The sequence below is a fragment of the Rhinatrema bivittatum genome, chromosome 3 (genome assembly GCF_901001135.1).
Source record: "Rhinatrema bivittatum chromosome 3, aRhiBiv1.1, whole genome shotgun sequence".
Classification (NCBI taxonomy): Eukaryota; Metazoa; Chordata; class Amphibia; order Gymnophiona; family Rhinatrematidae; genus Rhinatrema; species Rhinatrema bivittatum.
The window spans coordinates 23,539,186-23,564,675 of NC_042617.1; the positions used below are offsets into that span (position 1 = coordinate 23,539,186).

At 44.8% G+C, this 25,490-nt stretch overlaps 1 long non-coding RNA gene across 2 annotated transcripts; it reads left to right on the plus strand.

Annotated features, from left to right (window-relative positions):
- Positions 1-25,174, plus strand: LOC115086720. 2 transcript variants are annotated; one of them, XR_003855320.1, is made up of 2 exons: positions 1-103; positions 24,791-25,174. It is a non-coding gene; the product is annotated as an uncharacterized LOC115086720 (long non-coding RNA). The 2 variants fall into 2 exon arrangements; XR_003855319.1 differs by lacking the exon at positions 1-103 and adding an exon at positions 20,956-22,739.
- Positions 25,175-25,490: the final 316 nt, after the last annotated feature.

Sequence of the window (25,490 nt, forward strand, 5' to 3'; positions counted from 1 at the left end):
GAAACATCAGGGGCCATCTTTTAGAGGGAGAGGAGTCTGTTCCATCAGGGGACAAGAGACTACACACACAAGCATCCTGGAAGCTGGACTGACAGAGCTGACGGTAACTGTTGGTATTACAGGAAAGACTGTGCACCCATAGAGAACTGCTTTAAATAGTGTGGTCAACTGTTCCACCAACCTGAACTGGATACGATGACTGGGGCAGGGGGAGGGAGGAAGGAGTCAGAATGTGCCCCTCCCCCTCATTTACATAAATGTGCTCCCACTGCCTCTGAACTATATTGAAGGCCCTCCGATTCGTTATTCGTGCTTTCCCTCACACGTCCATTTTCTTTTTCTCTCATATATACACACACACACACATGCTCTCTGTCCTCTCCTTCCCCTCATTTCGCTCTCTCTCACACACACACACACGCTTTCCCTCTCTCATACGCACACATTTCTATATCTTCCACGCACATACATGCTCTCTCACACACAAACATGTTTGTGCTCTGTGTTACCCAGTCTCCCATTCATATACTCACACACATAACACACTTTTTTCCTGACTGGGGCACTGCCTATGTCCCACAAACAGAAATGGGGAGAGAGGGGCAGGGGAAGCTGAAGAACATAAGCATTAGAAATAGAAATACTTCCCCCCCCCCCGCCCCCCAGTCCCTGCAATAGTAACAGGGCAGCTGGAGCTGGATAGGAGGACAGCGGCGCACAGGCCCACTGCAGCACATAAAGGCAGCGTGTGTAGCTAGCAGGAATAGCACAGAACACCCAAGCTGTGCTACCAGCGCCACCAGTGAGGATGTTTCCGACGTCATGTTTCCCACTCTCTCTAGTCAGGCCAAAAAATGAGGCAAGCGGGTGGGCCACAGCTGGAGTCTCTGGGACCATCGCAATAAAGCCAGGCAAGCCACTGGCCAGGGAGCGGGCGGGATGCAACAGGGTTGGTGAATAAAGGAACAGAGCTGCGGCAGGCCAGCAACAGAGGTCAAGTTGAATTGAGAGAGGAGGAAAAGTTGGAAAATGCACACACGTAGGGCAGGCAATGCATGCGTCTCTCCCCTCCGTCCTGCAACTGCGCCAGCGCCACAAGGTAAACAGAAGGCAGCTGATTGGTTACTGTTATAACCGGACCCTGCACAACAAGCTGTAAAATTTGGCTGTCCATTCAAAATTGGTCAGTTTTTAACTTGCTGGAAGGGAATATGTAAGAGGGATGCTGTGCAGCTGGGAAAGACTGTGTAGGGATGCAGAACTGTGCTTTAAAACTTTGTGGAATGGTTACAGCAGGGGAAGGGTTAAGGCTGTGTTTAGGAGTTCCCAGAATGGTTGCCTCAAGGGAGGACAGGAGCTGCAAGGAAAGAATTTACACTGAAAGAAAGCATTCAACTTTTAGGACTCCTGCTGAGCTAACTTACATCAGGAAGCTAAAGCAGTGGTGGGAATATAATTTGGGAACTCCAACCTTCAGCCCTTACAGTGCCAGTCCTCCCCCCACGGCTGCCCCTTCCAGCTAAGATCTGCAGTTCCCCCAACCACGTGCCCCCCAAGTAAGATCCAAGGTTCCCCACCCTCGTCCCCCGTCACCTCCAGGTAAGATCTGCTGGCCTCAGCGGACAGAACGGTTCTTACTGCTCTTTTGAACTGCTCTTGGTTGCGGGAGAAACAAAGAAGCCAATCCCGCTGTGTCCCCTTTAGGGTTGCAGGCAGCTGCTGTCTCCCAGCAGTTACCCCATGCTGCATTGTGAATCCTTCACATTTGGCTTTCCCAGAAGCTTGTTTCCATGTTTTTCCCCACTCGCTCTCCCTACTGTGGAGCTGCAGTTGCCTCTGGAATTACCATTCTAAAGCTGGCAGAAGTAGCCACTGTTCACAGGTGCTCCCTTCCTTCCTCCCAAGCCTCACCGAGCTTCCCATCCCTGGCTGACCCTAAAAGCTAAAACAGGGTCCAGGATGAGAATCTGAGTCCCTTGTCTGCTGTCAGCAAATTGCACAACTGCTGGGACTTTGGGCTAAACTTTTTTTTTTTTTTTATTGGTTTAGGAAGTTATATTAATTTGCCTGCGCTGATTCAGCTTTCATTTTATTTATTTATTTTTAATTTTTATATACCGGAATTCCTGTATACAATACAAATCAATCCGGTTTACATTAAACAATAAGTTGCCCTGGTTGGGACAGTCCAGCCTGGGCTTATTACAAGGAACATTGAGAAGTGACCATAATAAATTAACATTTAACATTAAACAGAACGTGTGTTCAACTTTTTTTTTTTTACAAAGAACTATAGTAGCGACAACCGGGCTACCAAACATTATACAAGAATACAATTATATATTATATGATTTGTCTATGTTAAGATCAAATTGCGATTAAGAAGGTGTAAAATTAAGAGTCTGTGATGTTAGTGATACGCTGTAATGAAAGGATCTGAAAGTCAGGAGGAAGTGCTTAGTTACACTCTGGTGATTGGAAAGCCTGACTGAAGAGCCAGGTTTTTAATCTTTTTTTGAACTCTGGTAGACTGGGTTCGAGGCGTAGGTCTGGTGGGAGAGCATTCCATTGATGTGGTCCCGCAGATGAGAGTGCTCTTTTTCTTAGTGTTGATTTAACTGGGGCTGCGACTAAGGTGCCTTTGTAGGCATTTCTGATGGGTCTGGAGGATAAATGTGGACGAAGAGGAGTTAGTAGTGATATAGGTGCGACATCATGGATTGCTTTATGAATAATGGTTAAGGTTTTGTATAGGATTCTCTGTTTGATGGGAAGCCAGTGGAGACTGCTCAAGATGGGGGTGATATGGTCTCTTCTATTCGTGTTAGTTAGGATTCTGGCAGCGGCATTTTGTACCATCTGTAGGGGTCTGATGCTGTTGGAGGGGAGGCCAAGTAGGATTGAGTTGCAGTAATCGAGTTTAGAAAAAATAATGGATTGTAGGACGAGGCGAAAGTCATTGAAGTGAAGGAGTGGTTTTAGCTTTTTTAGGACTTGAAGTTTAAAGAAGCAGTCCTTGGTGGTTGTGTTTATGAATTTTTTTAGGTTAAGTTGGTTGTCAAACCATGCTCCTAGATTCCTGACGTCTGCAGAGAGATTCTTGTTTGAAGATGTGGATTGTGAAAGGCTAGGTGTAGATTGTGCCATGCTAGTAGTGAGGGTGTTTGGGTTATGTGAAATAAGAAGCATCTCTGTTTTGCTGGAGTTTAGAATCAGGTTCAGGTTGGAAAGTAGTTGTTTAATTGGTTGAAGACAGTTCTCCCAGAAGGTGTTTTTATGTTAAGGTTTTTATGTTATTTTATTTTATTTTATTATTATTATTTTATTTTATTTTATGTTAAGGTCCCAAGCCTGAAATAGCAGTGTCAATGTGTGAAACTCAAGGAGGTTCATAGGCAACAGTGCAGTGAGTGGGCAAGGTATCTAAAGTTAATTGGATACCTTTACTCCAGTATTCAACAGAACGCAGCCAGCTATGCATCCCACTGCATATACCAGGATAAAGTCCGAGTCACCCGGATAACTTTACTCCAATATTCAGCAGAAAGCAGCCAGTTATGCAGCCCACTGCATGTACCAGGATAAAGTCCAAGTTACCCGGATAACTTCACTACAGTATTCAGCAGAACACAGCCAGTTATGCAGCCCACTGCATGTACCAGGATAAAGTCCAAGTTACTAAGATAACTTCACTACAGTATTCAGCAGAACGCAGCCAGTTATGCAGCCCACTGCATATACCAGGATAAAGTCCAAGTTACCTGGATAACTTCACTACAGTATTCAGCAGAACACAGCCAGTTATGCAGCCCACTGCATGTACCAGGATAAAGTCCAAGTTACCTGGATAACTTCACTACAGTATTCAGCAGAACGCAGCCAGTTATGCAGCCCACTGCATGTACCAGGATAAAGTCCAAGTTACCTGGATAACTTTACTCCAATATTCAGCAGAACGCAGCCAGTTATGCAGCCCACTGCATGTACCAGGATAAAGTCCAAGTTACCCGGATAACTTCACTACAGTATTCAGCAGAACGCAGCCAGTTATGCAGCCCACTGCATATACCAGGATAAAGTCCAAGTTACCTGGATAACTTCACTACAGTATTCAGCAGAACGCAGCCAGTTCTGCAGCCCACTGCATGTACCAGGATACAGTCCAAGTTACCTGGATAACTGTAGGACTGCTCTCTGGCATCATCATACATACCTGGATAATTTAGCTGGATATTGGTGTTATCTGGACAAGTTAGTCCCAGTCCAGAATGCCTCTGATATATCCAGCTAAAAACCCTACCTGATATATCAGCTATGATTGATGTGGCAGAAAATTCAAATCCCAATGGTTGTCCAGCTAAATCATAAGTAAAATGGACAAATTACTTTGCATATGGACCTTTTAGGCATTGTAGCTAGTTGCTAACTCATTGTGCCCTTGGACAAGTAAGATTAGTAGACTACTTGCCCAATGATATAATAAAAAATTACATTGTACTGATGGCCAGACAGTCTATCCAGTCTGCCCAGTAATTTGCTTTTGGTAGTAATTTCCACACAATGCAGGTTACTACCATGCCTTCTGTTAAAGATGGTTACTGCTGATCCATGCAAGTTACCCCATGCCTACTATTAAGGGTAGTAACTGCCACTCCGAGCAGGTTAAGAACATAAGAACATAAGAAATTGCCATGCTGGGTCAGGCCAAGGGTCCATCAAGCCCAGCATCCTGTTTCCAACAAAGGCCAAACCAGGCCACAAGAGCCTGGCAATTACCTAAACACTAAGAAGATCCCATGCTACTGATGCAATTAATAGCAGTGGCTATTCCCTAAGTAAACTTGATTAATAGCAGTTAATGGACTTCTCCTGCAAGAACTTATCCAAACCTTTTTTGAACCCAGCTACACTAACTGCACTAACCACATCCTCTGGCAACAAATTCCAGAGCTTTATTGTGCGTTGGGTGAAAAAGAATTTTCTCAGATTAGTCTTAAATGTGCTACTTGCTAACTTCATGGAATGCCCCCTAGTTCTTCTATTATTCGAAAGTGTAAATAACCGAGTCACATCTACTCGTTCAAGACCTCTCATGATTTTAAAGACCTCTATCATATCCCCCCTCAGCCGTCTCTTCTCCAAGCTGAACAGCCCTAACCTCTTCACTCTTTCCTCATAGGGGTTGAGGCACTGAGGTACTCCAGATCTTTGTGATCAGTGTAAACAGTAATCTGATGTTGGGCACCTTCAAGCCAGGGGCGCCATTCTTCAAATGCCATTTTTATTACCACCTTGCAGTCTGTTGAGGGTGGAAGTAACTGCTGCTCCATGCAGGTTAGCCCCATGCAGAAGTGTTGCACCTAAAGTTAACATAGGTTACCCCATTTTTCATTTGCATCCTCTAGCCTGTTGAGATCTGCAGTATTTATCCCATGCCCTTTTGAATTGTATTACCATTCTCATCTTCACCATCTCTTCCAGAAGGGCATTCCAGGCATCCACCATGTTATGAAAGTGGACCCTTGTGTTGAGGTAGTTGGCTACCGTCGAAGGGCGAGGCCTCTTGGACCGCAGAAGACTAGTGCTAGAAGACTTCACCCTGGAAGCACGCGACCCCCCCCAGGAGGAGCCCATAGGGGTCCGGCCGCTGGGACTTAGGCGACTCCTCTGAAGACTGTAAGAGGTCTGGATGCTGGCGCCTCCAGCAGGTTGTGACAGTCTGAGGATGGAATCGAGGAAGAGTCCAAAGCCAGTCCGGGAATCAATATACCAGCGGGGTCCAAGTCCAGTCCAGGGTCAAAGCAGGAGAAGGGTCCAAAGCCGTGCCGGGGTCGAGCCAGGAGAAGGGTCCGAAGCCGTACCGGGGTCAAGCCAGAGAAGGGTCCAGAGCCGTACCGGGGTCAAGCCAGAGAAGGGTCCAAAGCCGTACCAGGATCAAGCCAGGAGAAGACACGTCCACCAGTCCAGAAGTCAGCAGCCAAGAATCAATCCACGGAGCAAGGGAGAAGAGCGGGACGAAGAACCAAGAATCAGGAGCCAGGAACACACTCAGGCAGGAACCTCAATACCAAGGCAAGGACTGAATGCTCAGCCCTTGCCTTAAGTACAGGAAACCGGGGGGAGGAGCTTCAGGGGGAGCCATGACACTTCCTGTCATGGCTCCTTTAAGAATTCTCTTCAGCCGTGCGTGCGGCCCTAAGGGGCAGAGGAGGAGGAGCCAGATCATCGGAGCACGCTGCCGACAGGACGATGGCAGCGGTCAAGAGAGGGAAAGGAAGAAGGGCTGCCTGCCCCGCAGGCACCCTCAACCACACCCGGCGATCCAGGTGAGTTAGTTTAGCTGCGCCGTCGGCCTTGCCTCAGCTGCGGCCGACCGCAACCGGCAGCCATGACACCCGGTCCCGGTTGCGGCCGACGCCGCTAACACACCACCCTCTCTTTGAAGAAATATTTCCTGATGTTGGTTCTGTCACCCCCACTGGGGTTTCATAACATGACCCCCTAGTTCTGCAATTTCCTTTCCAGTGGAAAAGGTTTGATTATTGTGCATCATTAATACCTTTGATGTTTGTGCTTCATTAATATTTGAAGGTCTGTATCCTATCTCCCTTGCACCTCCACAGTCTGCATAATCAAGTCTCTGGACCGCCTCCATCCTGTCCCTGTCCCTTTTTGAGATAAGGTCTCCAGAACTGAGCACAGTACTCCAGGTGAGGCTGCCCTGAAGATCTATACAAGGCCATTGTCCCTTTTCCCCTGTTGGTTTTTCCTTTTTCTATTCAGCCCAGTATCCCTCTAGAGCTCATGCCCACACAGTCTCGTTTAGCTTATTTGTTAATATCTAGGGCAGAATATTTTAAGGTAGTTAGGGGCAGATTTTAAAACGTATCCGCGCGGCCTACATTTGTGCGTACGCCTGATTTTATAACATGCGCGCGCAGCCACGCACATGTTTTAAAATCAGGGGCTGGTGCGCACAAGGGGGTGCACACTTGTGCACTTTGCATGCACCAAGCCCTCGGGGAGACCAGCTGGCTTTCCCCGTTCCCTCCCCCCCCCCCCCACCTTCCCCTACCTGTCCTGCCCCCCAACCTGAACACCCCCCCCCCCGTACCTTTGTCTCAGAAGTTATACCTGCCAGCCAACCGCCGGCGTGCGATCCGCCGGTCCAGCAGCCTTGCAGAGGCCTCTGGCCACACCCACGGACCACCCCCGCCCCCAGACTGCCCATTTTTTCAAGTCCCAGGGCTTACACAAGCCCCGGGGTTTTACGCACGCCGCCAGGCCTTTTGAAAATAGGCCCGGCACGCGTAACCCCCCTACGCACATAAATCCTCCTGGATTTACACGCGTAGGGCTTTTAAAATCTGCCCCTTAATGTGGAAGTTGTGACTTCAGAGATCCTAGATCACACTACAATATGTTTAGATTTAGAAGGATTCAGTCGTAAGACCTCAGGGAGAACTTGGGTAGTTCCCAGTCTGTGTATAAAGATGAAACGTTTCAGGGCTGTATCATCCAAAAATGGAAATCTTTGTTATATTTAATGAAAAGCGCCAGGATCCCCCAGGTATTTCCTGGGAATCTGTCAGGGTGGTTTTTCAGGGGAACATTATAGCATGGACTGTAAAGAAGAAGAAAGACTTGACTACAGCCATACTGGGTCAGAACCAGGATCAATCAATCCCAGTATCCTGTTTCCACCAGTGGCCCATCCAGGTCACAACTAACTGGCAGTTCCGCAAATAGTAAATAGATTCCATGCTGCTTACGTCTTGGGGATAAGCAGTGGTTTTCCCCAAATCTACCTGGTTAATAATAATTTATGGACTTTTCCTCCAGGTACTTTTCCAAACCTTTTTTAAATCCAGCTACACTAACTGCTTTTACCACATCCTCTGGCAATGAATATCAGAGCTTAATTGTTCCTTGTAAAAAAAAAAAAAAAATCTCTGATTTAAATGTGCTACTTAGCAGTTTCTTGGAGTGTCCTCTAGTCTGCATTTTTTGAAAGCGTAAACAAGTGCACTTACCTTTTCCATTCCACTCATGATTTTGCAGACCTCTATCATATTTCATCTCAGGTGTTTCATCTCCAAGTAATGATTCTTAACCTCTTAAGTCTTTCCTTATAGGAAATCATTTTGGTTGCCTTTTTCTGAGCGTTTTCCAGTTTCACTCTACCCTTTTTGAGAAAAAGACTTAAAAAGCCAACCTTGCAGAACAGCAAGCAGCAGAAAATAAGACAAAATTGATTGTAACACATCCTGCTTTAAATCAACATTCAAGGAAGGGTCTTTTATATTATAAATACTAATGATTTTGCTTTTAAGAACAAGCAAACTACTAGTCAACGTAACAAAATCTTGGTCTGCTCTAGCTTTATATCTACAATGAAGTCAATATCTTGGAGGATAATTAATTCAAATGACAATATTTACTAAATATTTCAAAATTATTATCAAGAACGCTATAAAGCTGCACTGGCAAATATGAATGAGTTGAGAGAGCATTTTTAATCTTATTACCTACTTGAGAGTAACAGAGGAATAAAATCAATTACTAAATGCTACTATTAATTAGGGATGGGCAATCGGGAGAAATGAAATAGGAAATGAATCAAAATTTCATATTTCATTTTGGGTCATTTTCAAAACACAATGATTTAAATTCTGACAAAATGTCATCAGAATTTCATCCTGTTTTGAAAATCGTGAAAAAAAAAAGTCACCTGTCGGGCCTAGGCCCAAAGCCGGGACCTTACATAGGGAATTAGGCCAAGACCCAAAGCAGGGGCCTTGGCCTACACCCAAGCACGACCCCAATGCCTAGGCCCAGGCCCAAAGCTGGGGCCTCGCCTAGGAATAGGTCACAGCCTACACCCAGGCGCGACGCTGGGGCCTCAGCCAAGAACAGAGCAAAGACCCAGGTGCAGGAAATTTCCCGATCTCCACTTACCTTATCCATTGGAAAACTGACACCGCATCCAGGCCCCAGGTTCAACGCTGTGGCCCAGTCTGAAGACTAGGTTCTGATGCCTGTGCCTCAGCCTAGGCCCAGGCCTGACTCCAGGGACTCGGCCCAGGGTCAGGCCCGGGCCTGGCTGTAGGAGCTCAGGCCTTGAAGGTCTGTTTTCTTCTTTCTTGAAATGATGCACCAGAGTAAATTAATTCTGGCACTTCCTCCTCAGCGGAGGACATTTTTTTTGTATATCAGTTCAATTAACTCTGGTGTGTCCCCAGTGGACAGCGTCATTTCAAGAAGGAAGATGGAAGACATACAATGCCTGGGCTCCCACTGCTGGGCCAGGGCCCAGGTGTCAGAATCTGGCCTCTGGATCGGGCCATGACATTAAGCCCAGGCATCGAAACCTAGCTTCAGGCCTGGACCCAGCGTTGAGACAAGGCCTCTGGCCTGGCCGAGGCCGAGGCCCAAGCATCAGGAACCTGGTCCTGGTATTTTTTTGGGTGGAGGGATCAGTGGCGGCAACGGGAGGCCCCATTTCTTTTTTTCTTCAGTTTATGGGGGGCTTAATGTTTTGGTTTTTTCCATTTTAAATGACATAAAGTAAATATTAAATGAAATGAAATTTATGGGGAACCCCGCCCCCCCCAAAAAAAATGAAATGAAATGTTTACTTCTTCCCATCCCTACTATTAATCTTGAAGAATTACAGACTGATGTCTATTCATCTGAGTTTTATAAATACATCTGGACCATATTTCCTGGCCACTAGGCCAGATGTTTGAACAATTAATTAATCTAGAAGCTTTCTCTTATGAGGCCAATAAAGCAACAATAATCACAATTATACCCAAGCCTGGTGAGATTCACACCTACTTGATTCATATAGATCTATTTCATTGTTGAACTTTGATGTAAAGCTCCTTGCCAAAATTATAACTGAAAGGTTATCTCAAATTATGCGGATTTTAATTGCAACGGAGCAGGTAGTTTTTGTCAAAAACAGGCAAGCAGCTGTGAATGTACGTAAAATATTAACCTCTAAGGAATATGCTAAGTGGCATAATATTCCTTCCTTATTGATGAGCTTTGATGCTGAAAAAGCTTTTGGTAGGGTTCGCTGGATTTTTATGAAAGCAGCTCTACAGAGTTATGGTTTTAGAGGTGGTTCTTAAGCATAGGGAAAACTCTTTATGATCACAGGGAGCCAATACTTCAAGGCTGCCTTTCTCCTCTGTTGTTCCTCTTATCACTGGTGTTTGAGAGAGATAAAGGAAAACGGAGAAATAAAGCTATTCAAATGGGCAATCAACAGTTTAAAATAGCTGCTTTTGCAGATGATATCTTAACCCATACTGCTAATCCTAGATCCCTATTAAACCATATTCTGAAAGAATTCCAAAATTATGGGAGAATGGAAGGCTTTAACCTGAATTTGGACAAATCAGAGGCATTGGCTCTGGCAGATAGCTTAAGAGGCTATGGGCCTCATTTTCCAAAGCTATCGCAGGCTTGCGCTGTTAGCTTTGGAAGAGGAGGAGGAGTCGGGGCGTCACCGGGGGCCGACTCCGCGACGACGGCGCGCACAGCGACAAGGTAAGTGCCTTTTCGCTGCCTATTTCGAGCCCAATAACTACACATTCTATGGCGGTGCGATCGCTGCCGGCGAGCGCAGGACCGCCCCCCCCGCCCGACCCCCCGACCCCCAGTAGCGCAATTTTCTAAAGTATCGCAGGCCTGCGATACTTTAGAAAATGAGGCCCTATGGGATGGAGATTTTACCTTAAAATGGGCTGAGACTTCCCTGAAAATATTTGGGAATTATTTTAAGAAAATATCTCACTAAATTGTATAAAGTAAACTTTGTGAAATTATTTGAGGTCACTAAAAAGTCACTGTAGTCCTGGGTGCACTTCCCAATCTCTTTGACAGGTTGAAGTCACCTTTTCAGAATGATGATGCGTCCTACATGGATATAAATGTTCAATCCGTTACCAGTGTATTTGCTTAAAAAATACACCGTGATGTGCTGGGGAGAGAGATAAGTTATTCTTAAAGACAGGGTGAAAACCACGTCAGGCTCTTGTCCAACTAATGAGAGCGTGGGCCAAAGTGGCGCTTGGGATGCCAAGTTTATGATTTTATAACCTTGCTGCCAATCTGAGACATTTGGTAGATTGGCGAATGCAAACTAAGTATTATTCTTCCTTGGAGGTGAAATTTTAAAAGCCCGACGCACGCGAAGAAGTCGGGCTCACACATTCCTGCCGAATTTTTAAAAGTGCCCCTATGCCACAGGAGTGGGTAATGGGCGTTTCAGAGCATGAACCTAAAATGTGCGCGTGAATACTGACGCGACCCAGCGCACGCCGAGGCCCTCTGCAGCATAACGTTACTTCCGCTGTGAATGCCGTGTAAGTTAAAATGTAAAGAAAACTGGGGGGGGAGGGTTAACCGGGAGCAGCGAAGGCTATTAAACCAGGGGGGGTCGGAGGACCTCTCTCTTAACTGGGCAAACTGGGGATGAACTGGTAAAACAAAATGGAAGTGGCACGCACCCCTTTTAAAATCCCCAGATTTACGCGGTATAAGCGGGATTTGTGCCCACGTGTGCCCGCCCACTTAAAATCTGGTGCACGTGCGCACGGCCAGGCTATTTTATAGCATGCACACGTACTTTCCAAGTTGCATTATGTCCCTGTTTATTGTAACTGCTATTTCTTCTTATATCACATGTTAATGTTCTAAGTTTTTCTCCTCTTGTCACACCCTGTTAATTGTAAACCGACATGATGCGACTCCCATCGCGAATGCCGGTATATAAAAAATTAAAATAAATAAATAAATGTTATAAATGACCGTGAGCAGACCTATCTGCGCCGGTTTGAAAGTTACCTTCCTTGGATTTAACATTTCTTATTCAGCATTCCCTAAGTGAGAAACTACCAGTACATCTTAAAAGCAATGTTCTCATACTTTCACTGGAACTGCTTCCATGGGAGGCTGAGGCTAAATGCTAGAGTCTCATCCTCCTTCCCAACCAGAGGGAATAGGGATTGTATGCCAGGGCTGCAATGCAACATTTTTGATAAATTGGAAAATAAGAGCCCACAGTTAGTTTTACACTTTTTAGATGGGGAAGGATGCGTCCCATCTTTCCAGGAATTGCAACGGAGTTTTGATATTGATCAAAAAAAGATTATTTTGGCTATCTCCAAGTGAAACACATTAATTCTTTAGACAGGATGGGCTGGAATGTTAAAATTGGCAAGTTGTTGTTAGATCTGTTTTCTTTGGAGGACCCTGTTAGTCGTCCTCTTTCTGAACTGCATGCTTTTCTAATGCAGACAGAATCAGAATTGGGTTTTCGTGGTTCGTTACATAAATGGCCACAAGACTTGGCTTGGCAATATCAATAGCCGGAGAAATACTGATTGTATTAGGCATATATACAAGACCACAGAAAATGTGTTATTAAGAGAGACTCAAGATTAGTTTCTAACTAGATTTATTTTTCAGAACTTCAGGCCTTTTCAGCTAAAATAATACAGAGCAAGACTTATTACATTTATATTCTGCTTCTCCGAGGGTGAATTGACTTGCTCAAGGTGGTCACAAGGAGCAGCAGCTCTAACCACTAGGTTACTCCTCCACTCCATGCAATAGAGAAGTAAGTACATTGAGTCACTCATTCTGGACAGGTGAAGTTAACCAACAGCTGTGGCACAAAATTTGAGAATTTATAAATTGCTCAATGGTCTTTTTTTTTTAATAATTTTCTTTGTAATTTCAGCAAACATTTTTTAATATAATTGAAGCAGAAATTGGCACGATATAAAAATAACAACAAAAGCACAAATTATATGTCATGAAAAACAAGATTTTGCCAAAATCTGCCAACCAAATTCACTATCTATAGGGATCCAAGTCAGTAAAACAAGGTAATATAATAAAATGAGGAAAAATTAGGAAGACTGGTGCCTAATCCAAGTCACTCAGATTATTGTGCCTGGTCTGTATCAACTGTCCCAATAACAGAAGAGTCAGCTCCTCTTTGGCACACAAAAAGGGATGGTTAAAGAATTAGCATTTAACTATGCATTTACAAGGATATTACAAAAAAAAGCGCTCCAATCCGCAGCACAGCAGGCAGGCAGCTTCAATAGAAATGGTCTTTACTTCTCTTGCAAGTTCCTAGCAACATCAGGAAACATTCTCATTTTACAATTAAAGAGACTGATTGCTCTGGATTTTTGTTTTTCAAATTTGGAGCTGTGACTTTCGAATTCTAAGCAGCATCCAAAACAATTTATCTCAGAAACAATTTGGGAAGCGCATCGTAAAGTCTTTTTATTACCAAATGCAAAATCTCTCTTTCAAAATGGAGGAGGATATTAGCTAAAATCAGTGACTAGGAGACTGAGGTAAATATTGTTAAATCAAGGGGATACTTTTTTAGAAGCTAAGGCCATGGAAATGACATTGTTGAAAGACAATCTTTTAACAACTAACGAAGTGGAATCCTTGGAAAATATGGCAAGGCATTGTAATTAATGCCTTATTCATTTTCCTGAGCTCTCTTCAATTTCTCTAGCTGAATGTTTAAAAGACATCCGCTTGAATGCCTGACGATCCCAATGCAGAATTTTCCACCCATATCTGGGGTATATTATGTCCCAATTTAAGAAAAACTCAGCTGGAAAATGATTTGATTCGTAACAAGCTATGGATTTACTAAATTTGTTGGTTTCCTAGAAAAATCGAATAGTGATTTGGCGATGCCCTCTGCTTTGAAAAAGAGATTTTGCATTTGGTAATAAAAAGACTTTACGATGCGCTTCCCAAATTGTTTCTAAGTTAAATTGTTTTGGATGCTGCTTAGAATTCAAAAGGAAATCCCGTTTCTAATTTCAAAGCTGATGCTCATATATTTGACATCTCTCTCCCAAGCTCTTAAAGCAAAGAAGATCATCCCATCTGAACTGGAACATCCATGGGCCAAGCAATGTCGGCAGGAGAACTGCAGTTTCCACTCTAGCAATGCCCGCATCCCCTCTGACTGCTCCGAGATTGCCAGCGTCATGCCTAGATGCTGAAGCAGAGGACCCTACAGCGACGACTTCCATTGCTGGCCCACTCTCTAGGACTTAATGATGTTTCCATGCTAGGGAGACCCGAAGGCTCACCTGACTCCCTTGTGACTCCGAAGGTGAGACGCCAAAGGCCAAGGCTTGCCTAGCTCATGAGTCGCTCGATGGGGCCAACAAGCACAGAAGAGCAGGGTTCAGAGGAGAAAACCCAAGCCTTACCTTTGCGTTTAACCAGGAGGCCATTTTTTAGGAAAATAATCTGGAAATCAAAGGTAAGGCAGAGCTAGAGAGTGCGCAGAGAAAACATCTGGATCCAAATCACATCAAGGGTCTTAAACTTTGTTTTGTAGCAAAGTTGCTTTGGTTTGAAGATGGCTCACATCCCATCTGCAAATGAAAATGAAAAATGAGAGTATGTATGTTGTTGTTGTGTCTGTTTTATTTGGATTTTATGAATGCATTTTGTAATTTTGGAAATTGCAGAATAGAGGAATAAATATATAAAGCAGCCTTTCCTCCTAGTCAGAGTTGTTGGCGAGCACCTGACCCTTGGTGCATAACACAATGGAGGAAGACGTTTACACAATGAAAAGTACTTTAATGAAAAGGAGAGGAAATCCGATTTACAACCATTACCTCAGAATTCCACGTTTACTACTCGCTCATTTTTTTTAGTACGGGGAAGCTTTCTTATAGAGGAAATTGTGAGCTTGTAGTGAGCTTTTTTCTCTTTTGAAGAGTTGCCAAGACAACAGAATGGATAAACGGGAAGGGGGAGAAAAGGGAACAGTTAGCGGGTGTTAGAGGATTGGGTTAGATTGGCAGGGTGGGAGGGTAAAAGGAAATTAAAGGTGTCCAGCTTTATGTTGCTCTACAAATTTAAGAGGTTCCTTGCAAAATGTTAGGAATATTTAGGTCCATATTCCGCCACTGTGTGGCTTAGCTAGTTAGCCGGATAAACGTATCAACTAATTTGGCCCAGATCTACGTTTATCCAGCTAACTTTAGGGCTGAATATCCGACTCTTGGCTCTTCCAAGGAACATTCTCCACCTGCCCGCCCCTTAGCAACTATTTAGCAGGATAACTAGTTATCCTGCTATATGTCGGCCATTCAGCGGGGCCGGATATTCAGCCAGCACTACTTGGCCGAATATTGTGCTCAATGTATATTCTGAGATATTATGGTTGTCTGAGTGCATTGAATGTTGCATATAATAACTGGGAAGAGGATCAAACTTATTATAAAATGTTTTGAATCTTGTTTGCATTGTGCTGGAGTGTAGAAGGTAGAACTGTGTATCAGTTTGTTACTGAATCATTTAATAAAACGATTTAAACATAATACAAGAGAAACGTCCCTGGGCTGGTGTAGCACCAGAATCCCAGCCCTGGTTCTGACTGAATCACTGAACTGGAATAAAAAGGAGGAAGTACTGTAACAAAAATACAAGGGCAATGGAAATATGACGCCCCCCCCCCAGCCATTTATTTTTTCAGCTTGTGATTCATCAAGCAGGCCGTGTGCAGTTTAGTGTCACTCTTGTTACTTCCCAAAATGATATTTTTGTTTGTGTATAGATCATGGTACTTTCCAGTATGGAATAAAGCTGTTGTTATAAAAGGCAATGAGAAATCATTTTCCAGCTTGCTCGTTGTTGGTGACCTTCACTGGTGGTACCAGACGAGCTCAACAGAAGGAAACATATCCTGAGAATGTCAGAAACCCAATGGACAAACCACGTTCAAAGCCAATACGTCCTGGACTTGATTGACTCTCGTCAATAGCCCCCAAATGACCACTCTCATCTGTCATGATGGCCTGCTGTCCTTTCCTGTGCCCTAGGGAGCCACCCAAAAATGTCTCTCACAGCAGAGTACTGGTGGCCTCCATTCATTGTCTAACCAGTATTTTGGCTGAGGGGTTTGGGCACTGTTAAGGGATTTGGTTTTAGCCTAGGCAGGTGTTACCTGCATGAAGCCTGCTGTCCTGCCCTGTCGCTTGTTTGTGCCCCGTGAGAAGATTTACCCTGTGTAGACGCAGGCACTGAAACTCGGGTGAGCCCCGTTTGATGTGCCAGCACAGCATCTCGTTATTCACAGGAGCAAGAGCTGCATCAAAACCCAACGCCACTGCTTTGTGACCTGAGAGTGGGTTTCCAAGTTTAAAACGCGGGAATGATTGTTCCAAATGACTTCTCGATCTGCCAGTGAGTTTATAAGTGACTTTATCTTCCATGCGCAGAATAATAATTGGTATCCTGCATCCTCTCTGGAAGCCATTAGACCTCCCAGTCTCTCAAATTGCTGTCATATCAGTGATGATTTCCCTGTATCTGTCTGAACCACAAAGAATTCAAAGCCTCTTACAATTCTTTTTGGATGAAATAAATGGTTGTAGAAGTGACCCTATGATTATTACATTGTTCCATATAACAATCATGCTTGCAGGTTAGCTGTGTCTTTTTCCATATCCAGGATTGTCTACTTTAGACTGGCTGTATGTAACCCACAGCAGACTCGGCGGGTCACTAATTCCTGCTGTGGCTCTTTAGAAATTAAGCACATTGCCCCTCTGGCACCCTACCTGCCCAGTTTACTTCTTAAAATCCCTTTATTACACAATCACTTCCTCTGTGTTAAACAATGGGCTGCAGAACCTCAGGATGTGTTCCTTTCCTCTGTCCAACAATTAAACTGATGGTGGCAAACAATGGCGTTCCATCGTCCGATGACACCAGCCCTCAACACACGAACATCCTAAATGTCACCATCCCATTTTCTATCCGCAATGACTTTACCCAGTCAGCCAAGTCAACGTGACCTGGAAGTTAGAGAGCGGCCACCCAATCATCTTTTCTTTGGCGGGGGCTGGTGGTAGAGTTTAAAAAATGTCCTGCTTCTGGAGAAAGGCTTCAGCATAGCATTCATCATCCAGTAACAGAATCTACACGAAAACGAGCTCTTCCTTTCCACTCTCGCTAACATGGGACGCTGAGTTTATCAGTGGTGTCGCTTCACCGGGGAGAAGAGAAGGCTATGAATGGCTTTGCACGCGATGTTTCAGTTAACTGGATGGACTTTTTTTTTTATTACCTGCAGGCAATTCCGTACTCACTTTTTACTCAACTTTTTATTAATGTTCTCACCGTACAAGCTTCTGTTCTATGTCATTTTGACATTATTTTTATTGCTGTATTTTGTTCATATCTTAATTTTAAAAAACAAAAAAAAATTGCATCAGGTTTGATCTCAGGGTTCATCTCACCTAGCCTGAAACATTACATTTGCCACTGATTATTAAAAGGAGCAAACGTTTCTGGTTTTGAAGATTTTTAAATAACCTTCAGTCTAGACTGCACTGCTGCATTCCAGGGCAAGCTTTGCATTTGTCCCAACTCTCTCTTCTCAAGATTCCTGACTAAAGTTGGTGCATTCTCCTAACAAAGCATTCTCTTGTGAGGGACTATTTTATTGGAATTCCATCCCACAGGAACTTAACATACTAAAAGATCCTACTGCTTTTAGAAAAATGTGTAAAGCTTGGCTGTTTACAGCCACATCTGGATAATGCATCTTGGATTGTTGGTAGGTCCTATATTTCATATATTTTACCCACATTTTTCCATTTTAATTATTTCTGTATTTTTATGTACTTTTAATACTTTAGTTTACAGGATTGTGTTTATTTTAATTATGTTAGAATGTGATATTTGTATTTTATTTTCTTTTATTCGTATTTACAGTATATTTCCTGCCAATACCAAGACCCTAGGCAGGTGTTAAACTTTGCCTAGATTTGAGCATTCCTAAATTATTATTTCTCCATCTATACCCCTCTGGAAAAAAAACAAACCTCTTAAATGCTAGCCATTAGTTGTAGCAATATATTGCAATTGTGGGCAAACACTTTCACAAGATGGTCCAATTAAATCATTGCAATGCAGAAGACAAAACTATAGAAAAATGGAGCCTATAACATGCAAACTCAGTGCTTCTGTATTTTACTTCCGACAGAGATCCAAAATGGCGGCTGCTTAACTCTAACATGTCATGCTCTTCCTTAGCACGCCTTTGTTAATTGCTGATCATGACAATTTTTCTCTTTATCCATGGGTAAATCCAGAGGTAGGCCACATACCTACCCAACTGCTAACATCACCCCTCTCAGAGCACTGGAGCCTTTTGTGATCTGTGGGTCTTCAGTGAGGAAAGAGCCAGAAGTCGAGCTGGCATGCACATTGGCGCCATCACAAATGCCGGCAGAATCCCTGGTTCCCTGGAGTGCTGCTGGTGGACCCTCTCCCCATTGTCGTGGGATTGTGTACGGGGGCAAATGTTGGGTTTTGGAGGTGCTCTGAAAAGGTCCTTATTTACTACAAGAACAAGGCCATGCCAAGATTTATATCAGCATCTTTGGAGCAGCCATGTTCAGAGCAGCTAGGAGCCAATAAAACAGTTTATATCCCACAATGTACAGTGGAGAAATTTTCGGGTAGATTTCAAAAGGGCTGCGCGTGCACCCACAAACACGGGTATCTCGCCACGCGCAAAGATACGCACAATTTCATACAAAGTATACGCGTAGGTTATAAAATAACCTTCACGTATGTCTGCAGAAAGAGAGAGAGGGAAAGAGACATCATTAAGGAATTTCTGACCTTATAAGCAATGAGAATTCTAACAAGAGGAGCTGATTTGTACCCTGCACTCTCTGCTAGCTGCTCCTTTTCATCACTTATAAGGTCTAAAATTCTTTAATGAGGTCAATTTTACAATGAATAGCTCTGGATGTGTCTGTAACACCATCCCCCAAACCTCAACTCAGCTCCCGAAAACTCGCCCCGAATCAAAGTGCCCCCTTACTGTGGTGCATATATTGAGTGTCTCTCTCTCTCTCTCTCTCGCTCTCTCCCCCGCTCCCGATGTTCACCAGGCTCCTATGCCTACTGAGGAGCTGTGGCAAAGATGAGCTGGGAACACCCATGCCCTGCCTAGTTTTTCTGGGTGCTCATATATGAATGTTCGTCCGCCCTTCCCGGCTATTTAAAATTTGCGTAGCTTCTGCGTGGCCCACTTACGCGCGTATGTGGCCTTTTTTGCACGCACAAGGCTTTTAAAATCTACCTCTTTGTGTGTTTTCAACCCTGGGTTAAGATCTTTTAAATTCTTGTTTTCTGACTTTGGATTTGCCCAAGGAGATTTCTGCAAGTTGAAGGAGATCTGATTATGCTTTGGTCTCCCAATGGAGATTATTCTTATGGTTTGCAATTTCTGATTGAAATGTGAATTTTAAAAGCCCGACACGCATCAATTAGGGCAGTGGTTCTCAACCTTTTCCCCATCGTGCCACACCTGACAGACCACGCTCACATGTGTGACACACTGCTCATTACAATTTACGGTGGAAATAAAAAATGAAGGTCCAGTATTGTTTTTATTGTTAAGAATGACACAAGGGAATGATTACTCTGTCTGAGCATTAACAGTAAATATCCCACACCAAAACAGCACCAATTTCCAGCAATCAAACAGTAACCACCTTACCTAAGAAAAGGCAACACTGAAAATATTACACCAGGCCTTAAGACACCAATACACCTCCTATTAGGAAAACGGACCAAGTCAGGCTGCTATAGAGCCCTACACAGAAACTACACGCCAGCAGAAAACCTCACCTGAGTCACATGTGCTGACCCTCACCTAACAAAGAATAAAGACAAGCGACGAGGGTTTATCCCGAGCCGCGAGCATAACATGGGGGAAAGTGCGCGAGACGAGATTTAGGTTTAGGCAGGGGAAGGGGCAGGGCGAGATGGGCGGGAAAGGGGACAGGAGAACCATAGGGGAGGGGGGAGGGGGGGAAAGATTCGGCGGTTGCCGGAGGAATTTTGAATCCGAGCTCCCTGATTGGCCATAAGCCAGCAGAGTTAGAGGGCTGCGACGCAGGAAGGGAGCGCAAATTGTTTTTCCTCTCAGCAAAAAAAAAAAAAAAAAGTAAATAATTTAATCCACAAACGATGTGGAGAAGCGGAGAGAGAGAGGCGGTAGGATGGGGCCGAACGGGGGTACAATAAAGAAACAGGACGCCGCAGCGCAGTTGCGGCAAGGTTTTCCAGACCGGCGGCAGCACAGGCCGGTACCCCACCCCCACCCACGCTCACAGCACACACACGTTGGCGCAGGAGCAAAGAGATGCTGCAGTTTTAAACTGTGCTCGCAAGTACGCACGTATCATTTAAAGTACCCCTCCCGTGCATATTTCGGCTAGGGTTTTAGTGGCTTTCACGTGCATTTGCAGCTGGATTTTAAAACATACACGGACGAGGGAAACAAACGTTTTTCAAAGTAGTCCACCAGTTTACCCAGTTCATGTCAAAGTTTATTTATTTATTTTATTTATTTATTTATTATTTTTATATACCGACATTCGATCTCAATTGAGATATCACACCGGTTTACATTCAGGTACTGTCGGTATTTCCCTATCCCCAGAGGGCTTACAATCTAAGTTTTGTCTTCAAGACCCCTCTGATTCTTCACCCTGCAAGCCCCCCGCTTGACCCCGAACCTTCACGCTGTGCCAAACAACCTAAAACTCGAGATCTCCAGACTTGCTCCTCATCTGGACCAGAAATAAAGTTACACGGATAACAAGCCAACGCGCGCCATGGTCAGCTTTTTTAGAATGCGGATTTACACACATAAGTCTCGGCCTCGCCCCTTTTCTGTCCCTCCTTCTTGACATGCACACGGGTATGTACACGTGTGCTTCGCAGCTTCTTAAAATGCACATTGCTGGCGCGAGACCCTCATACACGCATATGTGGTCGTTTTTTCGTGACCGATGCTTTTAAAATCAACCCTTCTACAAGGAGAGGAGTGATGTGGTGGTGGGTATTACAGTCATTTGGCAAATTGAGGGTCTCGACAGGCAGGAAGTGAGGAAGAGGAAAAAGACAGATTGGGATCAGAGGAGATGGAGAGAAGAAATGTGCAGGTCCGAGAGAGGGGCAGAAACTGAAGTGAGAAAAGTAGAATTCGAACAAGAAGGTTAGCCAAGTGAATGCAGACAAGGAATGGATGCTGGAGCTATTCTTGCAAGAAGAGTGCTAGGCTTTATTGTTGGAAGGCAATAAGGGGAGTGAGGAACAACCTGCAAGCAATAGAGAAAGAGAAGTCCATTTTCCTTCTTGGCTATTCTTAGGTTTTGCCTTTCTCGTTTTGATTTTCAGGCTCTTCTCTTTAAAAGGAGACGTGCTCTCGTGTGGGTGTTGTATTCTGAGGCTCACGCTAATGTCCCTTCAGAAATGCAGGGAGGGGAGGAGATTGGCCACTGGTCTCTGGGACCAAACAAAACACCCCTGTCTGGAGGGAAAGAACGAGAAGAGCATTTCAGCTTAAAACCAAACTAAAAACAGAAGATCTCCAGGATGATCAGCAGTGAAAAGGAACGGAAACCATTCAAAAGGATTTTGTTACGTAAAGCTAAGACTTTCCAAATCTTTGTGAAAGAGGACTTTAAATAGCCGGCTGCTGTTTTGATCAGTGGAAATTAATTAAGAACAGACTTGGGTTTGCAGTCTGCGAGCACCTCGGGCCCAGCTGACTTCCCCTTTCCCACAGTCCTCCTCCTCTTCCTCGTGGGGTTCTGACCAGTTTTGGCGCCGAGGCCGTTCTGCTGTAAGCGGGCAGTACCATGGTGGCAATGCCAAACTGGTGCAGAGTGAAGACTTTGAACCCTGAAAGCACAAAGTGAAATGCAAATCTCCCTGGCCTGTAAGCTTCCTCTCTGGGAGGCAAGGAACCCATGTTACATGTTGAAATGATTATCAACCAGAGCAACGGCCCGACGATCTAATTATTCCAGGTCAACTTGTTTCATAGAAAGCTTTGCATTGCTTTATTTATAATTCTACGTGCCTGGTCCCATGCAGAGCAATTTAAAACTGTTTATAGATACCAGCTTCCATTGTTCTCTGCCCAATACGCACAAAATAAAGGAGCATCTTGAACGTGTTATGAGCACATAGGAGCAAGTCATGTTCTCGTCTCTTGTTTGCTGCTGCTAATGAAGTAGGAAGGGTCGTTCCAGCAAGGGCCCGACGGAAGCCTCCCGATTGGCTCAGTCAGGATCACAAGACCCTGCGGTAGGACTTCTTTCACCACATGGCTACAGGATTGTTTATTTCACGGCAAGGCTAAAAAGATTGTTTCCCAACCATATATTTAAAGCAATATTTTTCTTGTAAATTGAACTCCAACAAGCTGTTTTATAAATCCACTTTATGTTGAGTGAGCAAAAAAAAATCATGGGATGCTTCCCATGGCATTGCAGGTGCCCGGCGTGGTGAGCAGTAAGGTTTGCTTACGATAGCCAGGCAGGATAGGGAGTGCTGACTGTGCCAACTGAGGGGGAGGAGGGTTCCTTGCTTGGCAAGAAATGTTTCTGCGGGCGCTGGTGCCAGTTTAAGAAAATATAACAAAATGAGACATGAGGGCAATGACAATGTTGAGCAGATGCCACCGTTGTCCCCATTGATAAGACGGAGTGAGGTTCCTTTCTATGTTCCAGGATCACGTGCAGGGCTCTGGGTCCAAGAAGCTCCTCGTTGAATCCAGAGTTGCAGTGGATTGTCTTTCTGGAGAGAATCTTAAATATCTTTGGTTAATGACACCTCAGCCAGTAAGATGCTTTAATTGGCTTACAGATAAGACACATTTTTTTCTCACTGCATGCCCCCGTATATGTAATTAATTAAAGATAGATATAATTGCATGCTACCCAGATCCTTACCTCCAAGAATGGTAATCCTGCAGTCCGTGCAATACTTGTAGCAAATTATTTATTTATTCCATTTATTAATCGCCCCGGCCAGGACTCTCAGAGCAATGTACAATTTCTCAAACAAACTCGGTAACAAACAGCCGATGATCTCTTTCAAAGAGAATATCCTGGTCAGGTAAATGTGTCCTGAAGTTCCTGTATATTCCAGTGGATCAAAAACTCCTTTCCCAGGGATCTCCCGGTGAGTAATCACGGTGAAGCCCAGATACATCACATGCTGACACTGGAGAATGATGGAATAGGGAAGCTTGGAGGAGCTTTTGCTAAGCATTGGTGGTTTATAAGCATAGCCCCTGTCCCATTCTGGGCCTGGACCACGGACCACGCAAGGCCTTGTGGCTCTCCCTGGGCTCCCGCACAAGGGGAAAGCCACGTTTATCGAGGCCCTTAGAGTTTGTTCTACTCGTGGGGGCTCCTCTGCACACCAGTCAGCCACACCAGAAAACACTCACAGCGGCTTCTTCACAATAAAGTCTTTATTCAGAGAAACCGGTGGCAAAAGAGAAGTCCAAAAATCAGCACCAATACTGCAACAAAATCTCACAGTGCAGAAACAAAACTCACCGGCTCTGTCAAACAGGCCAGCTCCTCCACCCTGGGCCCTCCTAGTACCTGTTTGGCAGATGTAATCTGGTTCTCCAGCGTCCTCTCACTCTCCTGTGCCTCTCAGGCTTTGCACCTTCCAGGTCCTCTGAACTCTGCAGGAACTTCTCCCCTCTCTTCTAGACCTTCCAGGCTCTTCCACCCTGGAATTCTTTTCCTCTGCTCACACCTCATAGACCTCTCTGGGACCAGCACAGGCCTTCAGTGGGGGAGAGCTCCAGACACCACTTAGGACTCATGTGGGAGCAGGGGTTTTTTTTTTATACCACTACTTTACCCCTCCCAGTGGGCAGTGGTGCTCCTCCCTACCACACTGACACCAACCCAACATCTCCAAAGAGCAGAGTCTGGTGAGACCCCAGACATACTGAGGACACTCAGACCAGCCGCAGCCACATCCTGCATGCTTGTAAGGGGGCAGGGGCAGAAAATAGCACCCCCTTTACACAAGGATTGCAGAGGGAAGGTTTACATCGATCTGGGTGCTGGGAATGGGAGAGGGAGGATTGCATAAGGAGCAATATCTCCATGTTGCTACTTTTTTTTTCTGCAGCAAAATGTTGCAATTTTTACAGCAACTTACTAAATAAGGGACTAATTAGCTCATTATGTCCTTATTTGCATAATTTAAATAGCACTGTGATCATTCTGAACATGGATCACAGTGAACAATGCTGCCAACCAGTACTGTTTTGGATTCAAAACTGGTGTTGGATTGGCAAGAGATAAGGGAGGGTCCTTCTGCCAGTGGGGGGGAGAGAGTTCCTGGTGGCCTGGGAGATTTCTGGTCCCTGGGGGAGGTGTAGGTGGAATCAGGAGGCCCAGGGTAACTTTTGCTAAGGATTGAGGGAAGGCTTGATAGAATTGGTGGGGGCCTCAGAGGGTGTCTCTCCTCACCACATGGGTCACAGTGAACAGCACCATCAAGTGGCGCCATTTTGAATTCAGTGCTGGAGACAGCAGGAGGGGGAAGGGCAGTGTGGAAGGGGTTCTGGGTGCTCTGATTGGACGTCTGGTCCTAAGGGAAGGGATTGTGGAATCAGGGGATATGGGAGGGCTTTTCCTAATGATTTGGGTGGCCGCAAGGGCGGGTGAGGGAGACTGAGAATTAGGAAGATTGGAAACCCAATATATGCAAATATGCCTCATGTGTATTCCTTCTGGTTATCCTGAAAACGCAACCAGCTGTGGGGTTAATAATAATAATAATAATAATAATGAGAAAACATTTAGGTAGGACTGGGAATCACTGACCTACAGCTATGTTTGTTTGTTCATTTCTTTAGATAATTATCCCGTCCTTCCAAGACTGCTGATGTTTAAAGCCAGCTGAAAGAGTTAAAAGAAAACCAAGCTGAACTGAAACCCTGCCCATGGGTCCTGAGGAGAGCTCTGCGAGGCGGTGCACGGGCCAGAAGGATGCTCAGAAGCCTTTCCACAGAAGAGTCATTCCCTGCAGGGACGCCCGGCCCGGGGATTGGCGCTCGACGCTGCCCTCCAAGATTCCACAGACAAAGCAAGTTCTCTGAAGGCTGGCAAGAAGGGCCTGGGAGAGAAAAGGCAGGAACAGAAACACGTTCCGAATTGTGATTAAGTAGAGAATCAAAGTCTGCGGCTTTTTGCTTTGTTTTGTTTTCAAACTGTTTACAGCCAGAAAAAAAAAAAAAAAAGGTCCCGAACAGCACAATATGTTTATAACCCCTCCGGCACATTTTCCTCGGAAACAGCCTTTGTTTTTCTCTGGCTTTGTCTTGTTTGTTTTGATAAATTTTTCTCTGAAGACAAAAATCTTGATCTCTCCTTCTGGGCCTCGTTTCCATGAATTGTGCTGATTCCCGTATTCAGCTGCTCCCACCTGTGCTTGACTCACTTTTCTGTACTCTTGGTTCACGCACACACACAAAGCCCCTCAAAGACATGTCCAGCCACTGATCCATCAAGGCCCAATCCCTGGGCCAAGATGGAAATGAGAGCTCTGCGTGGCCC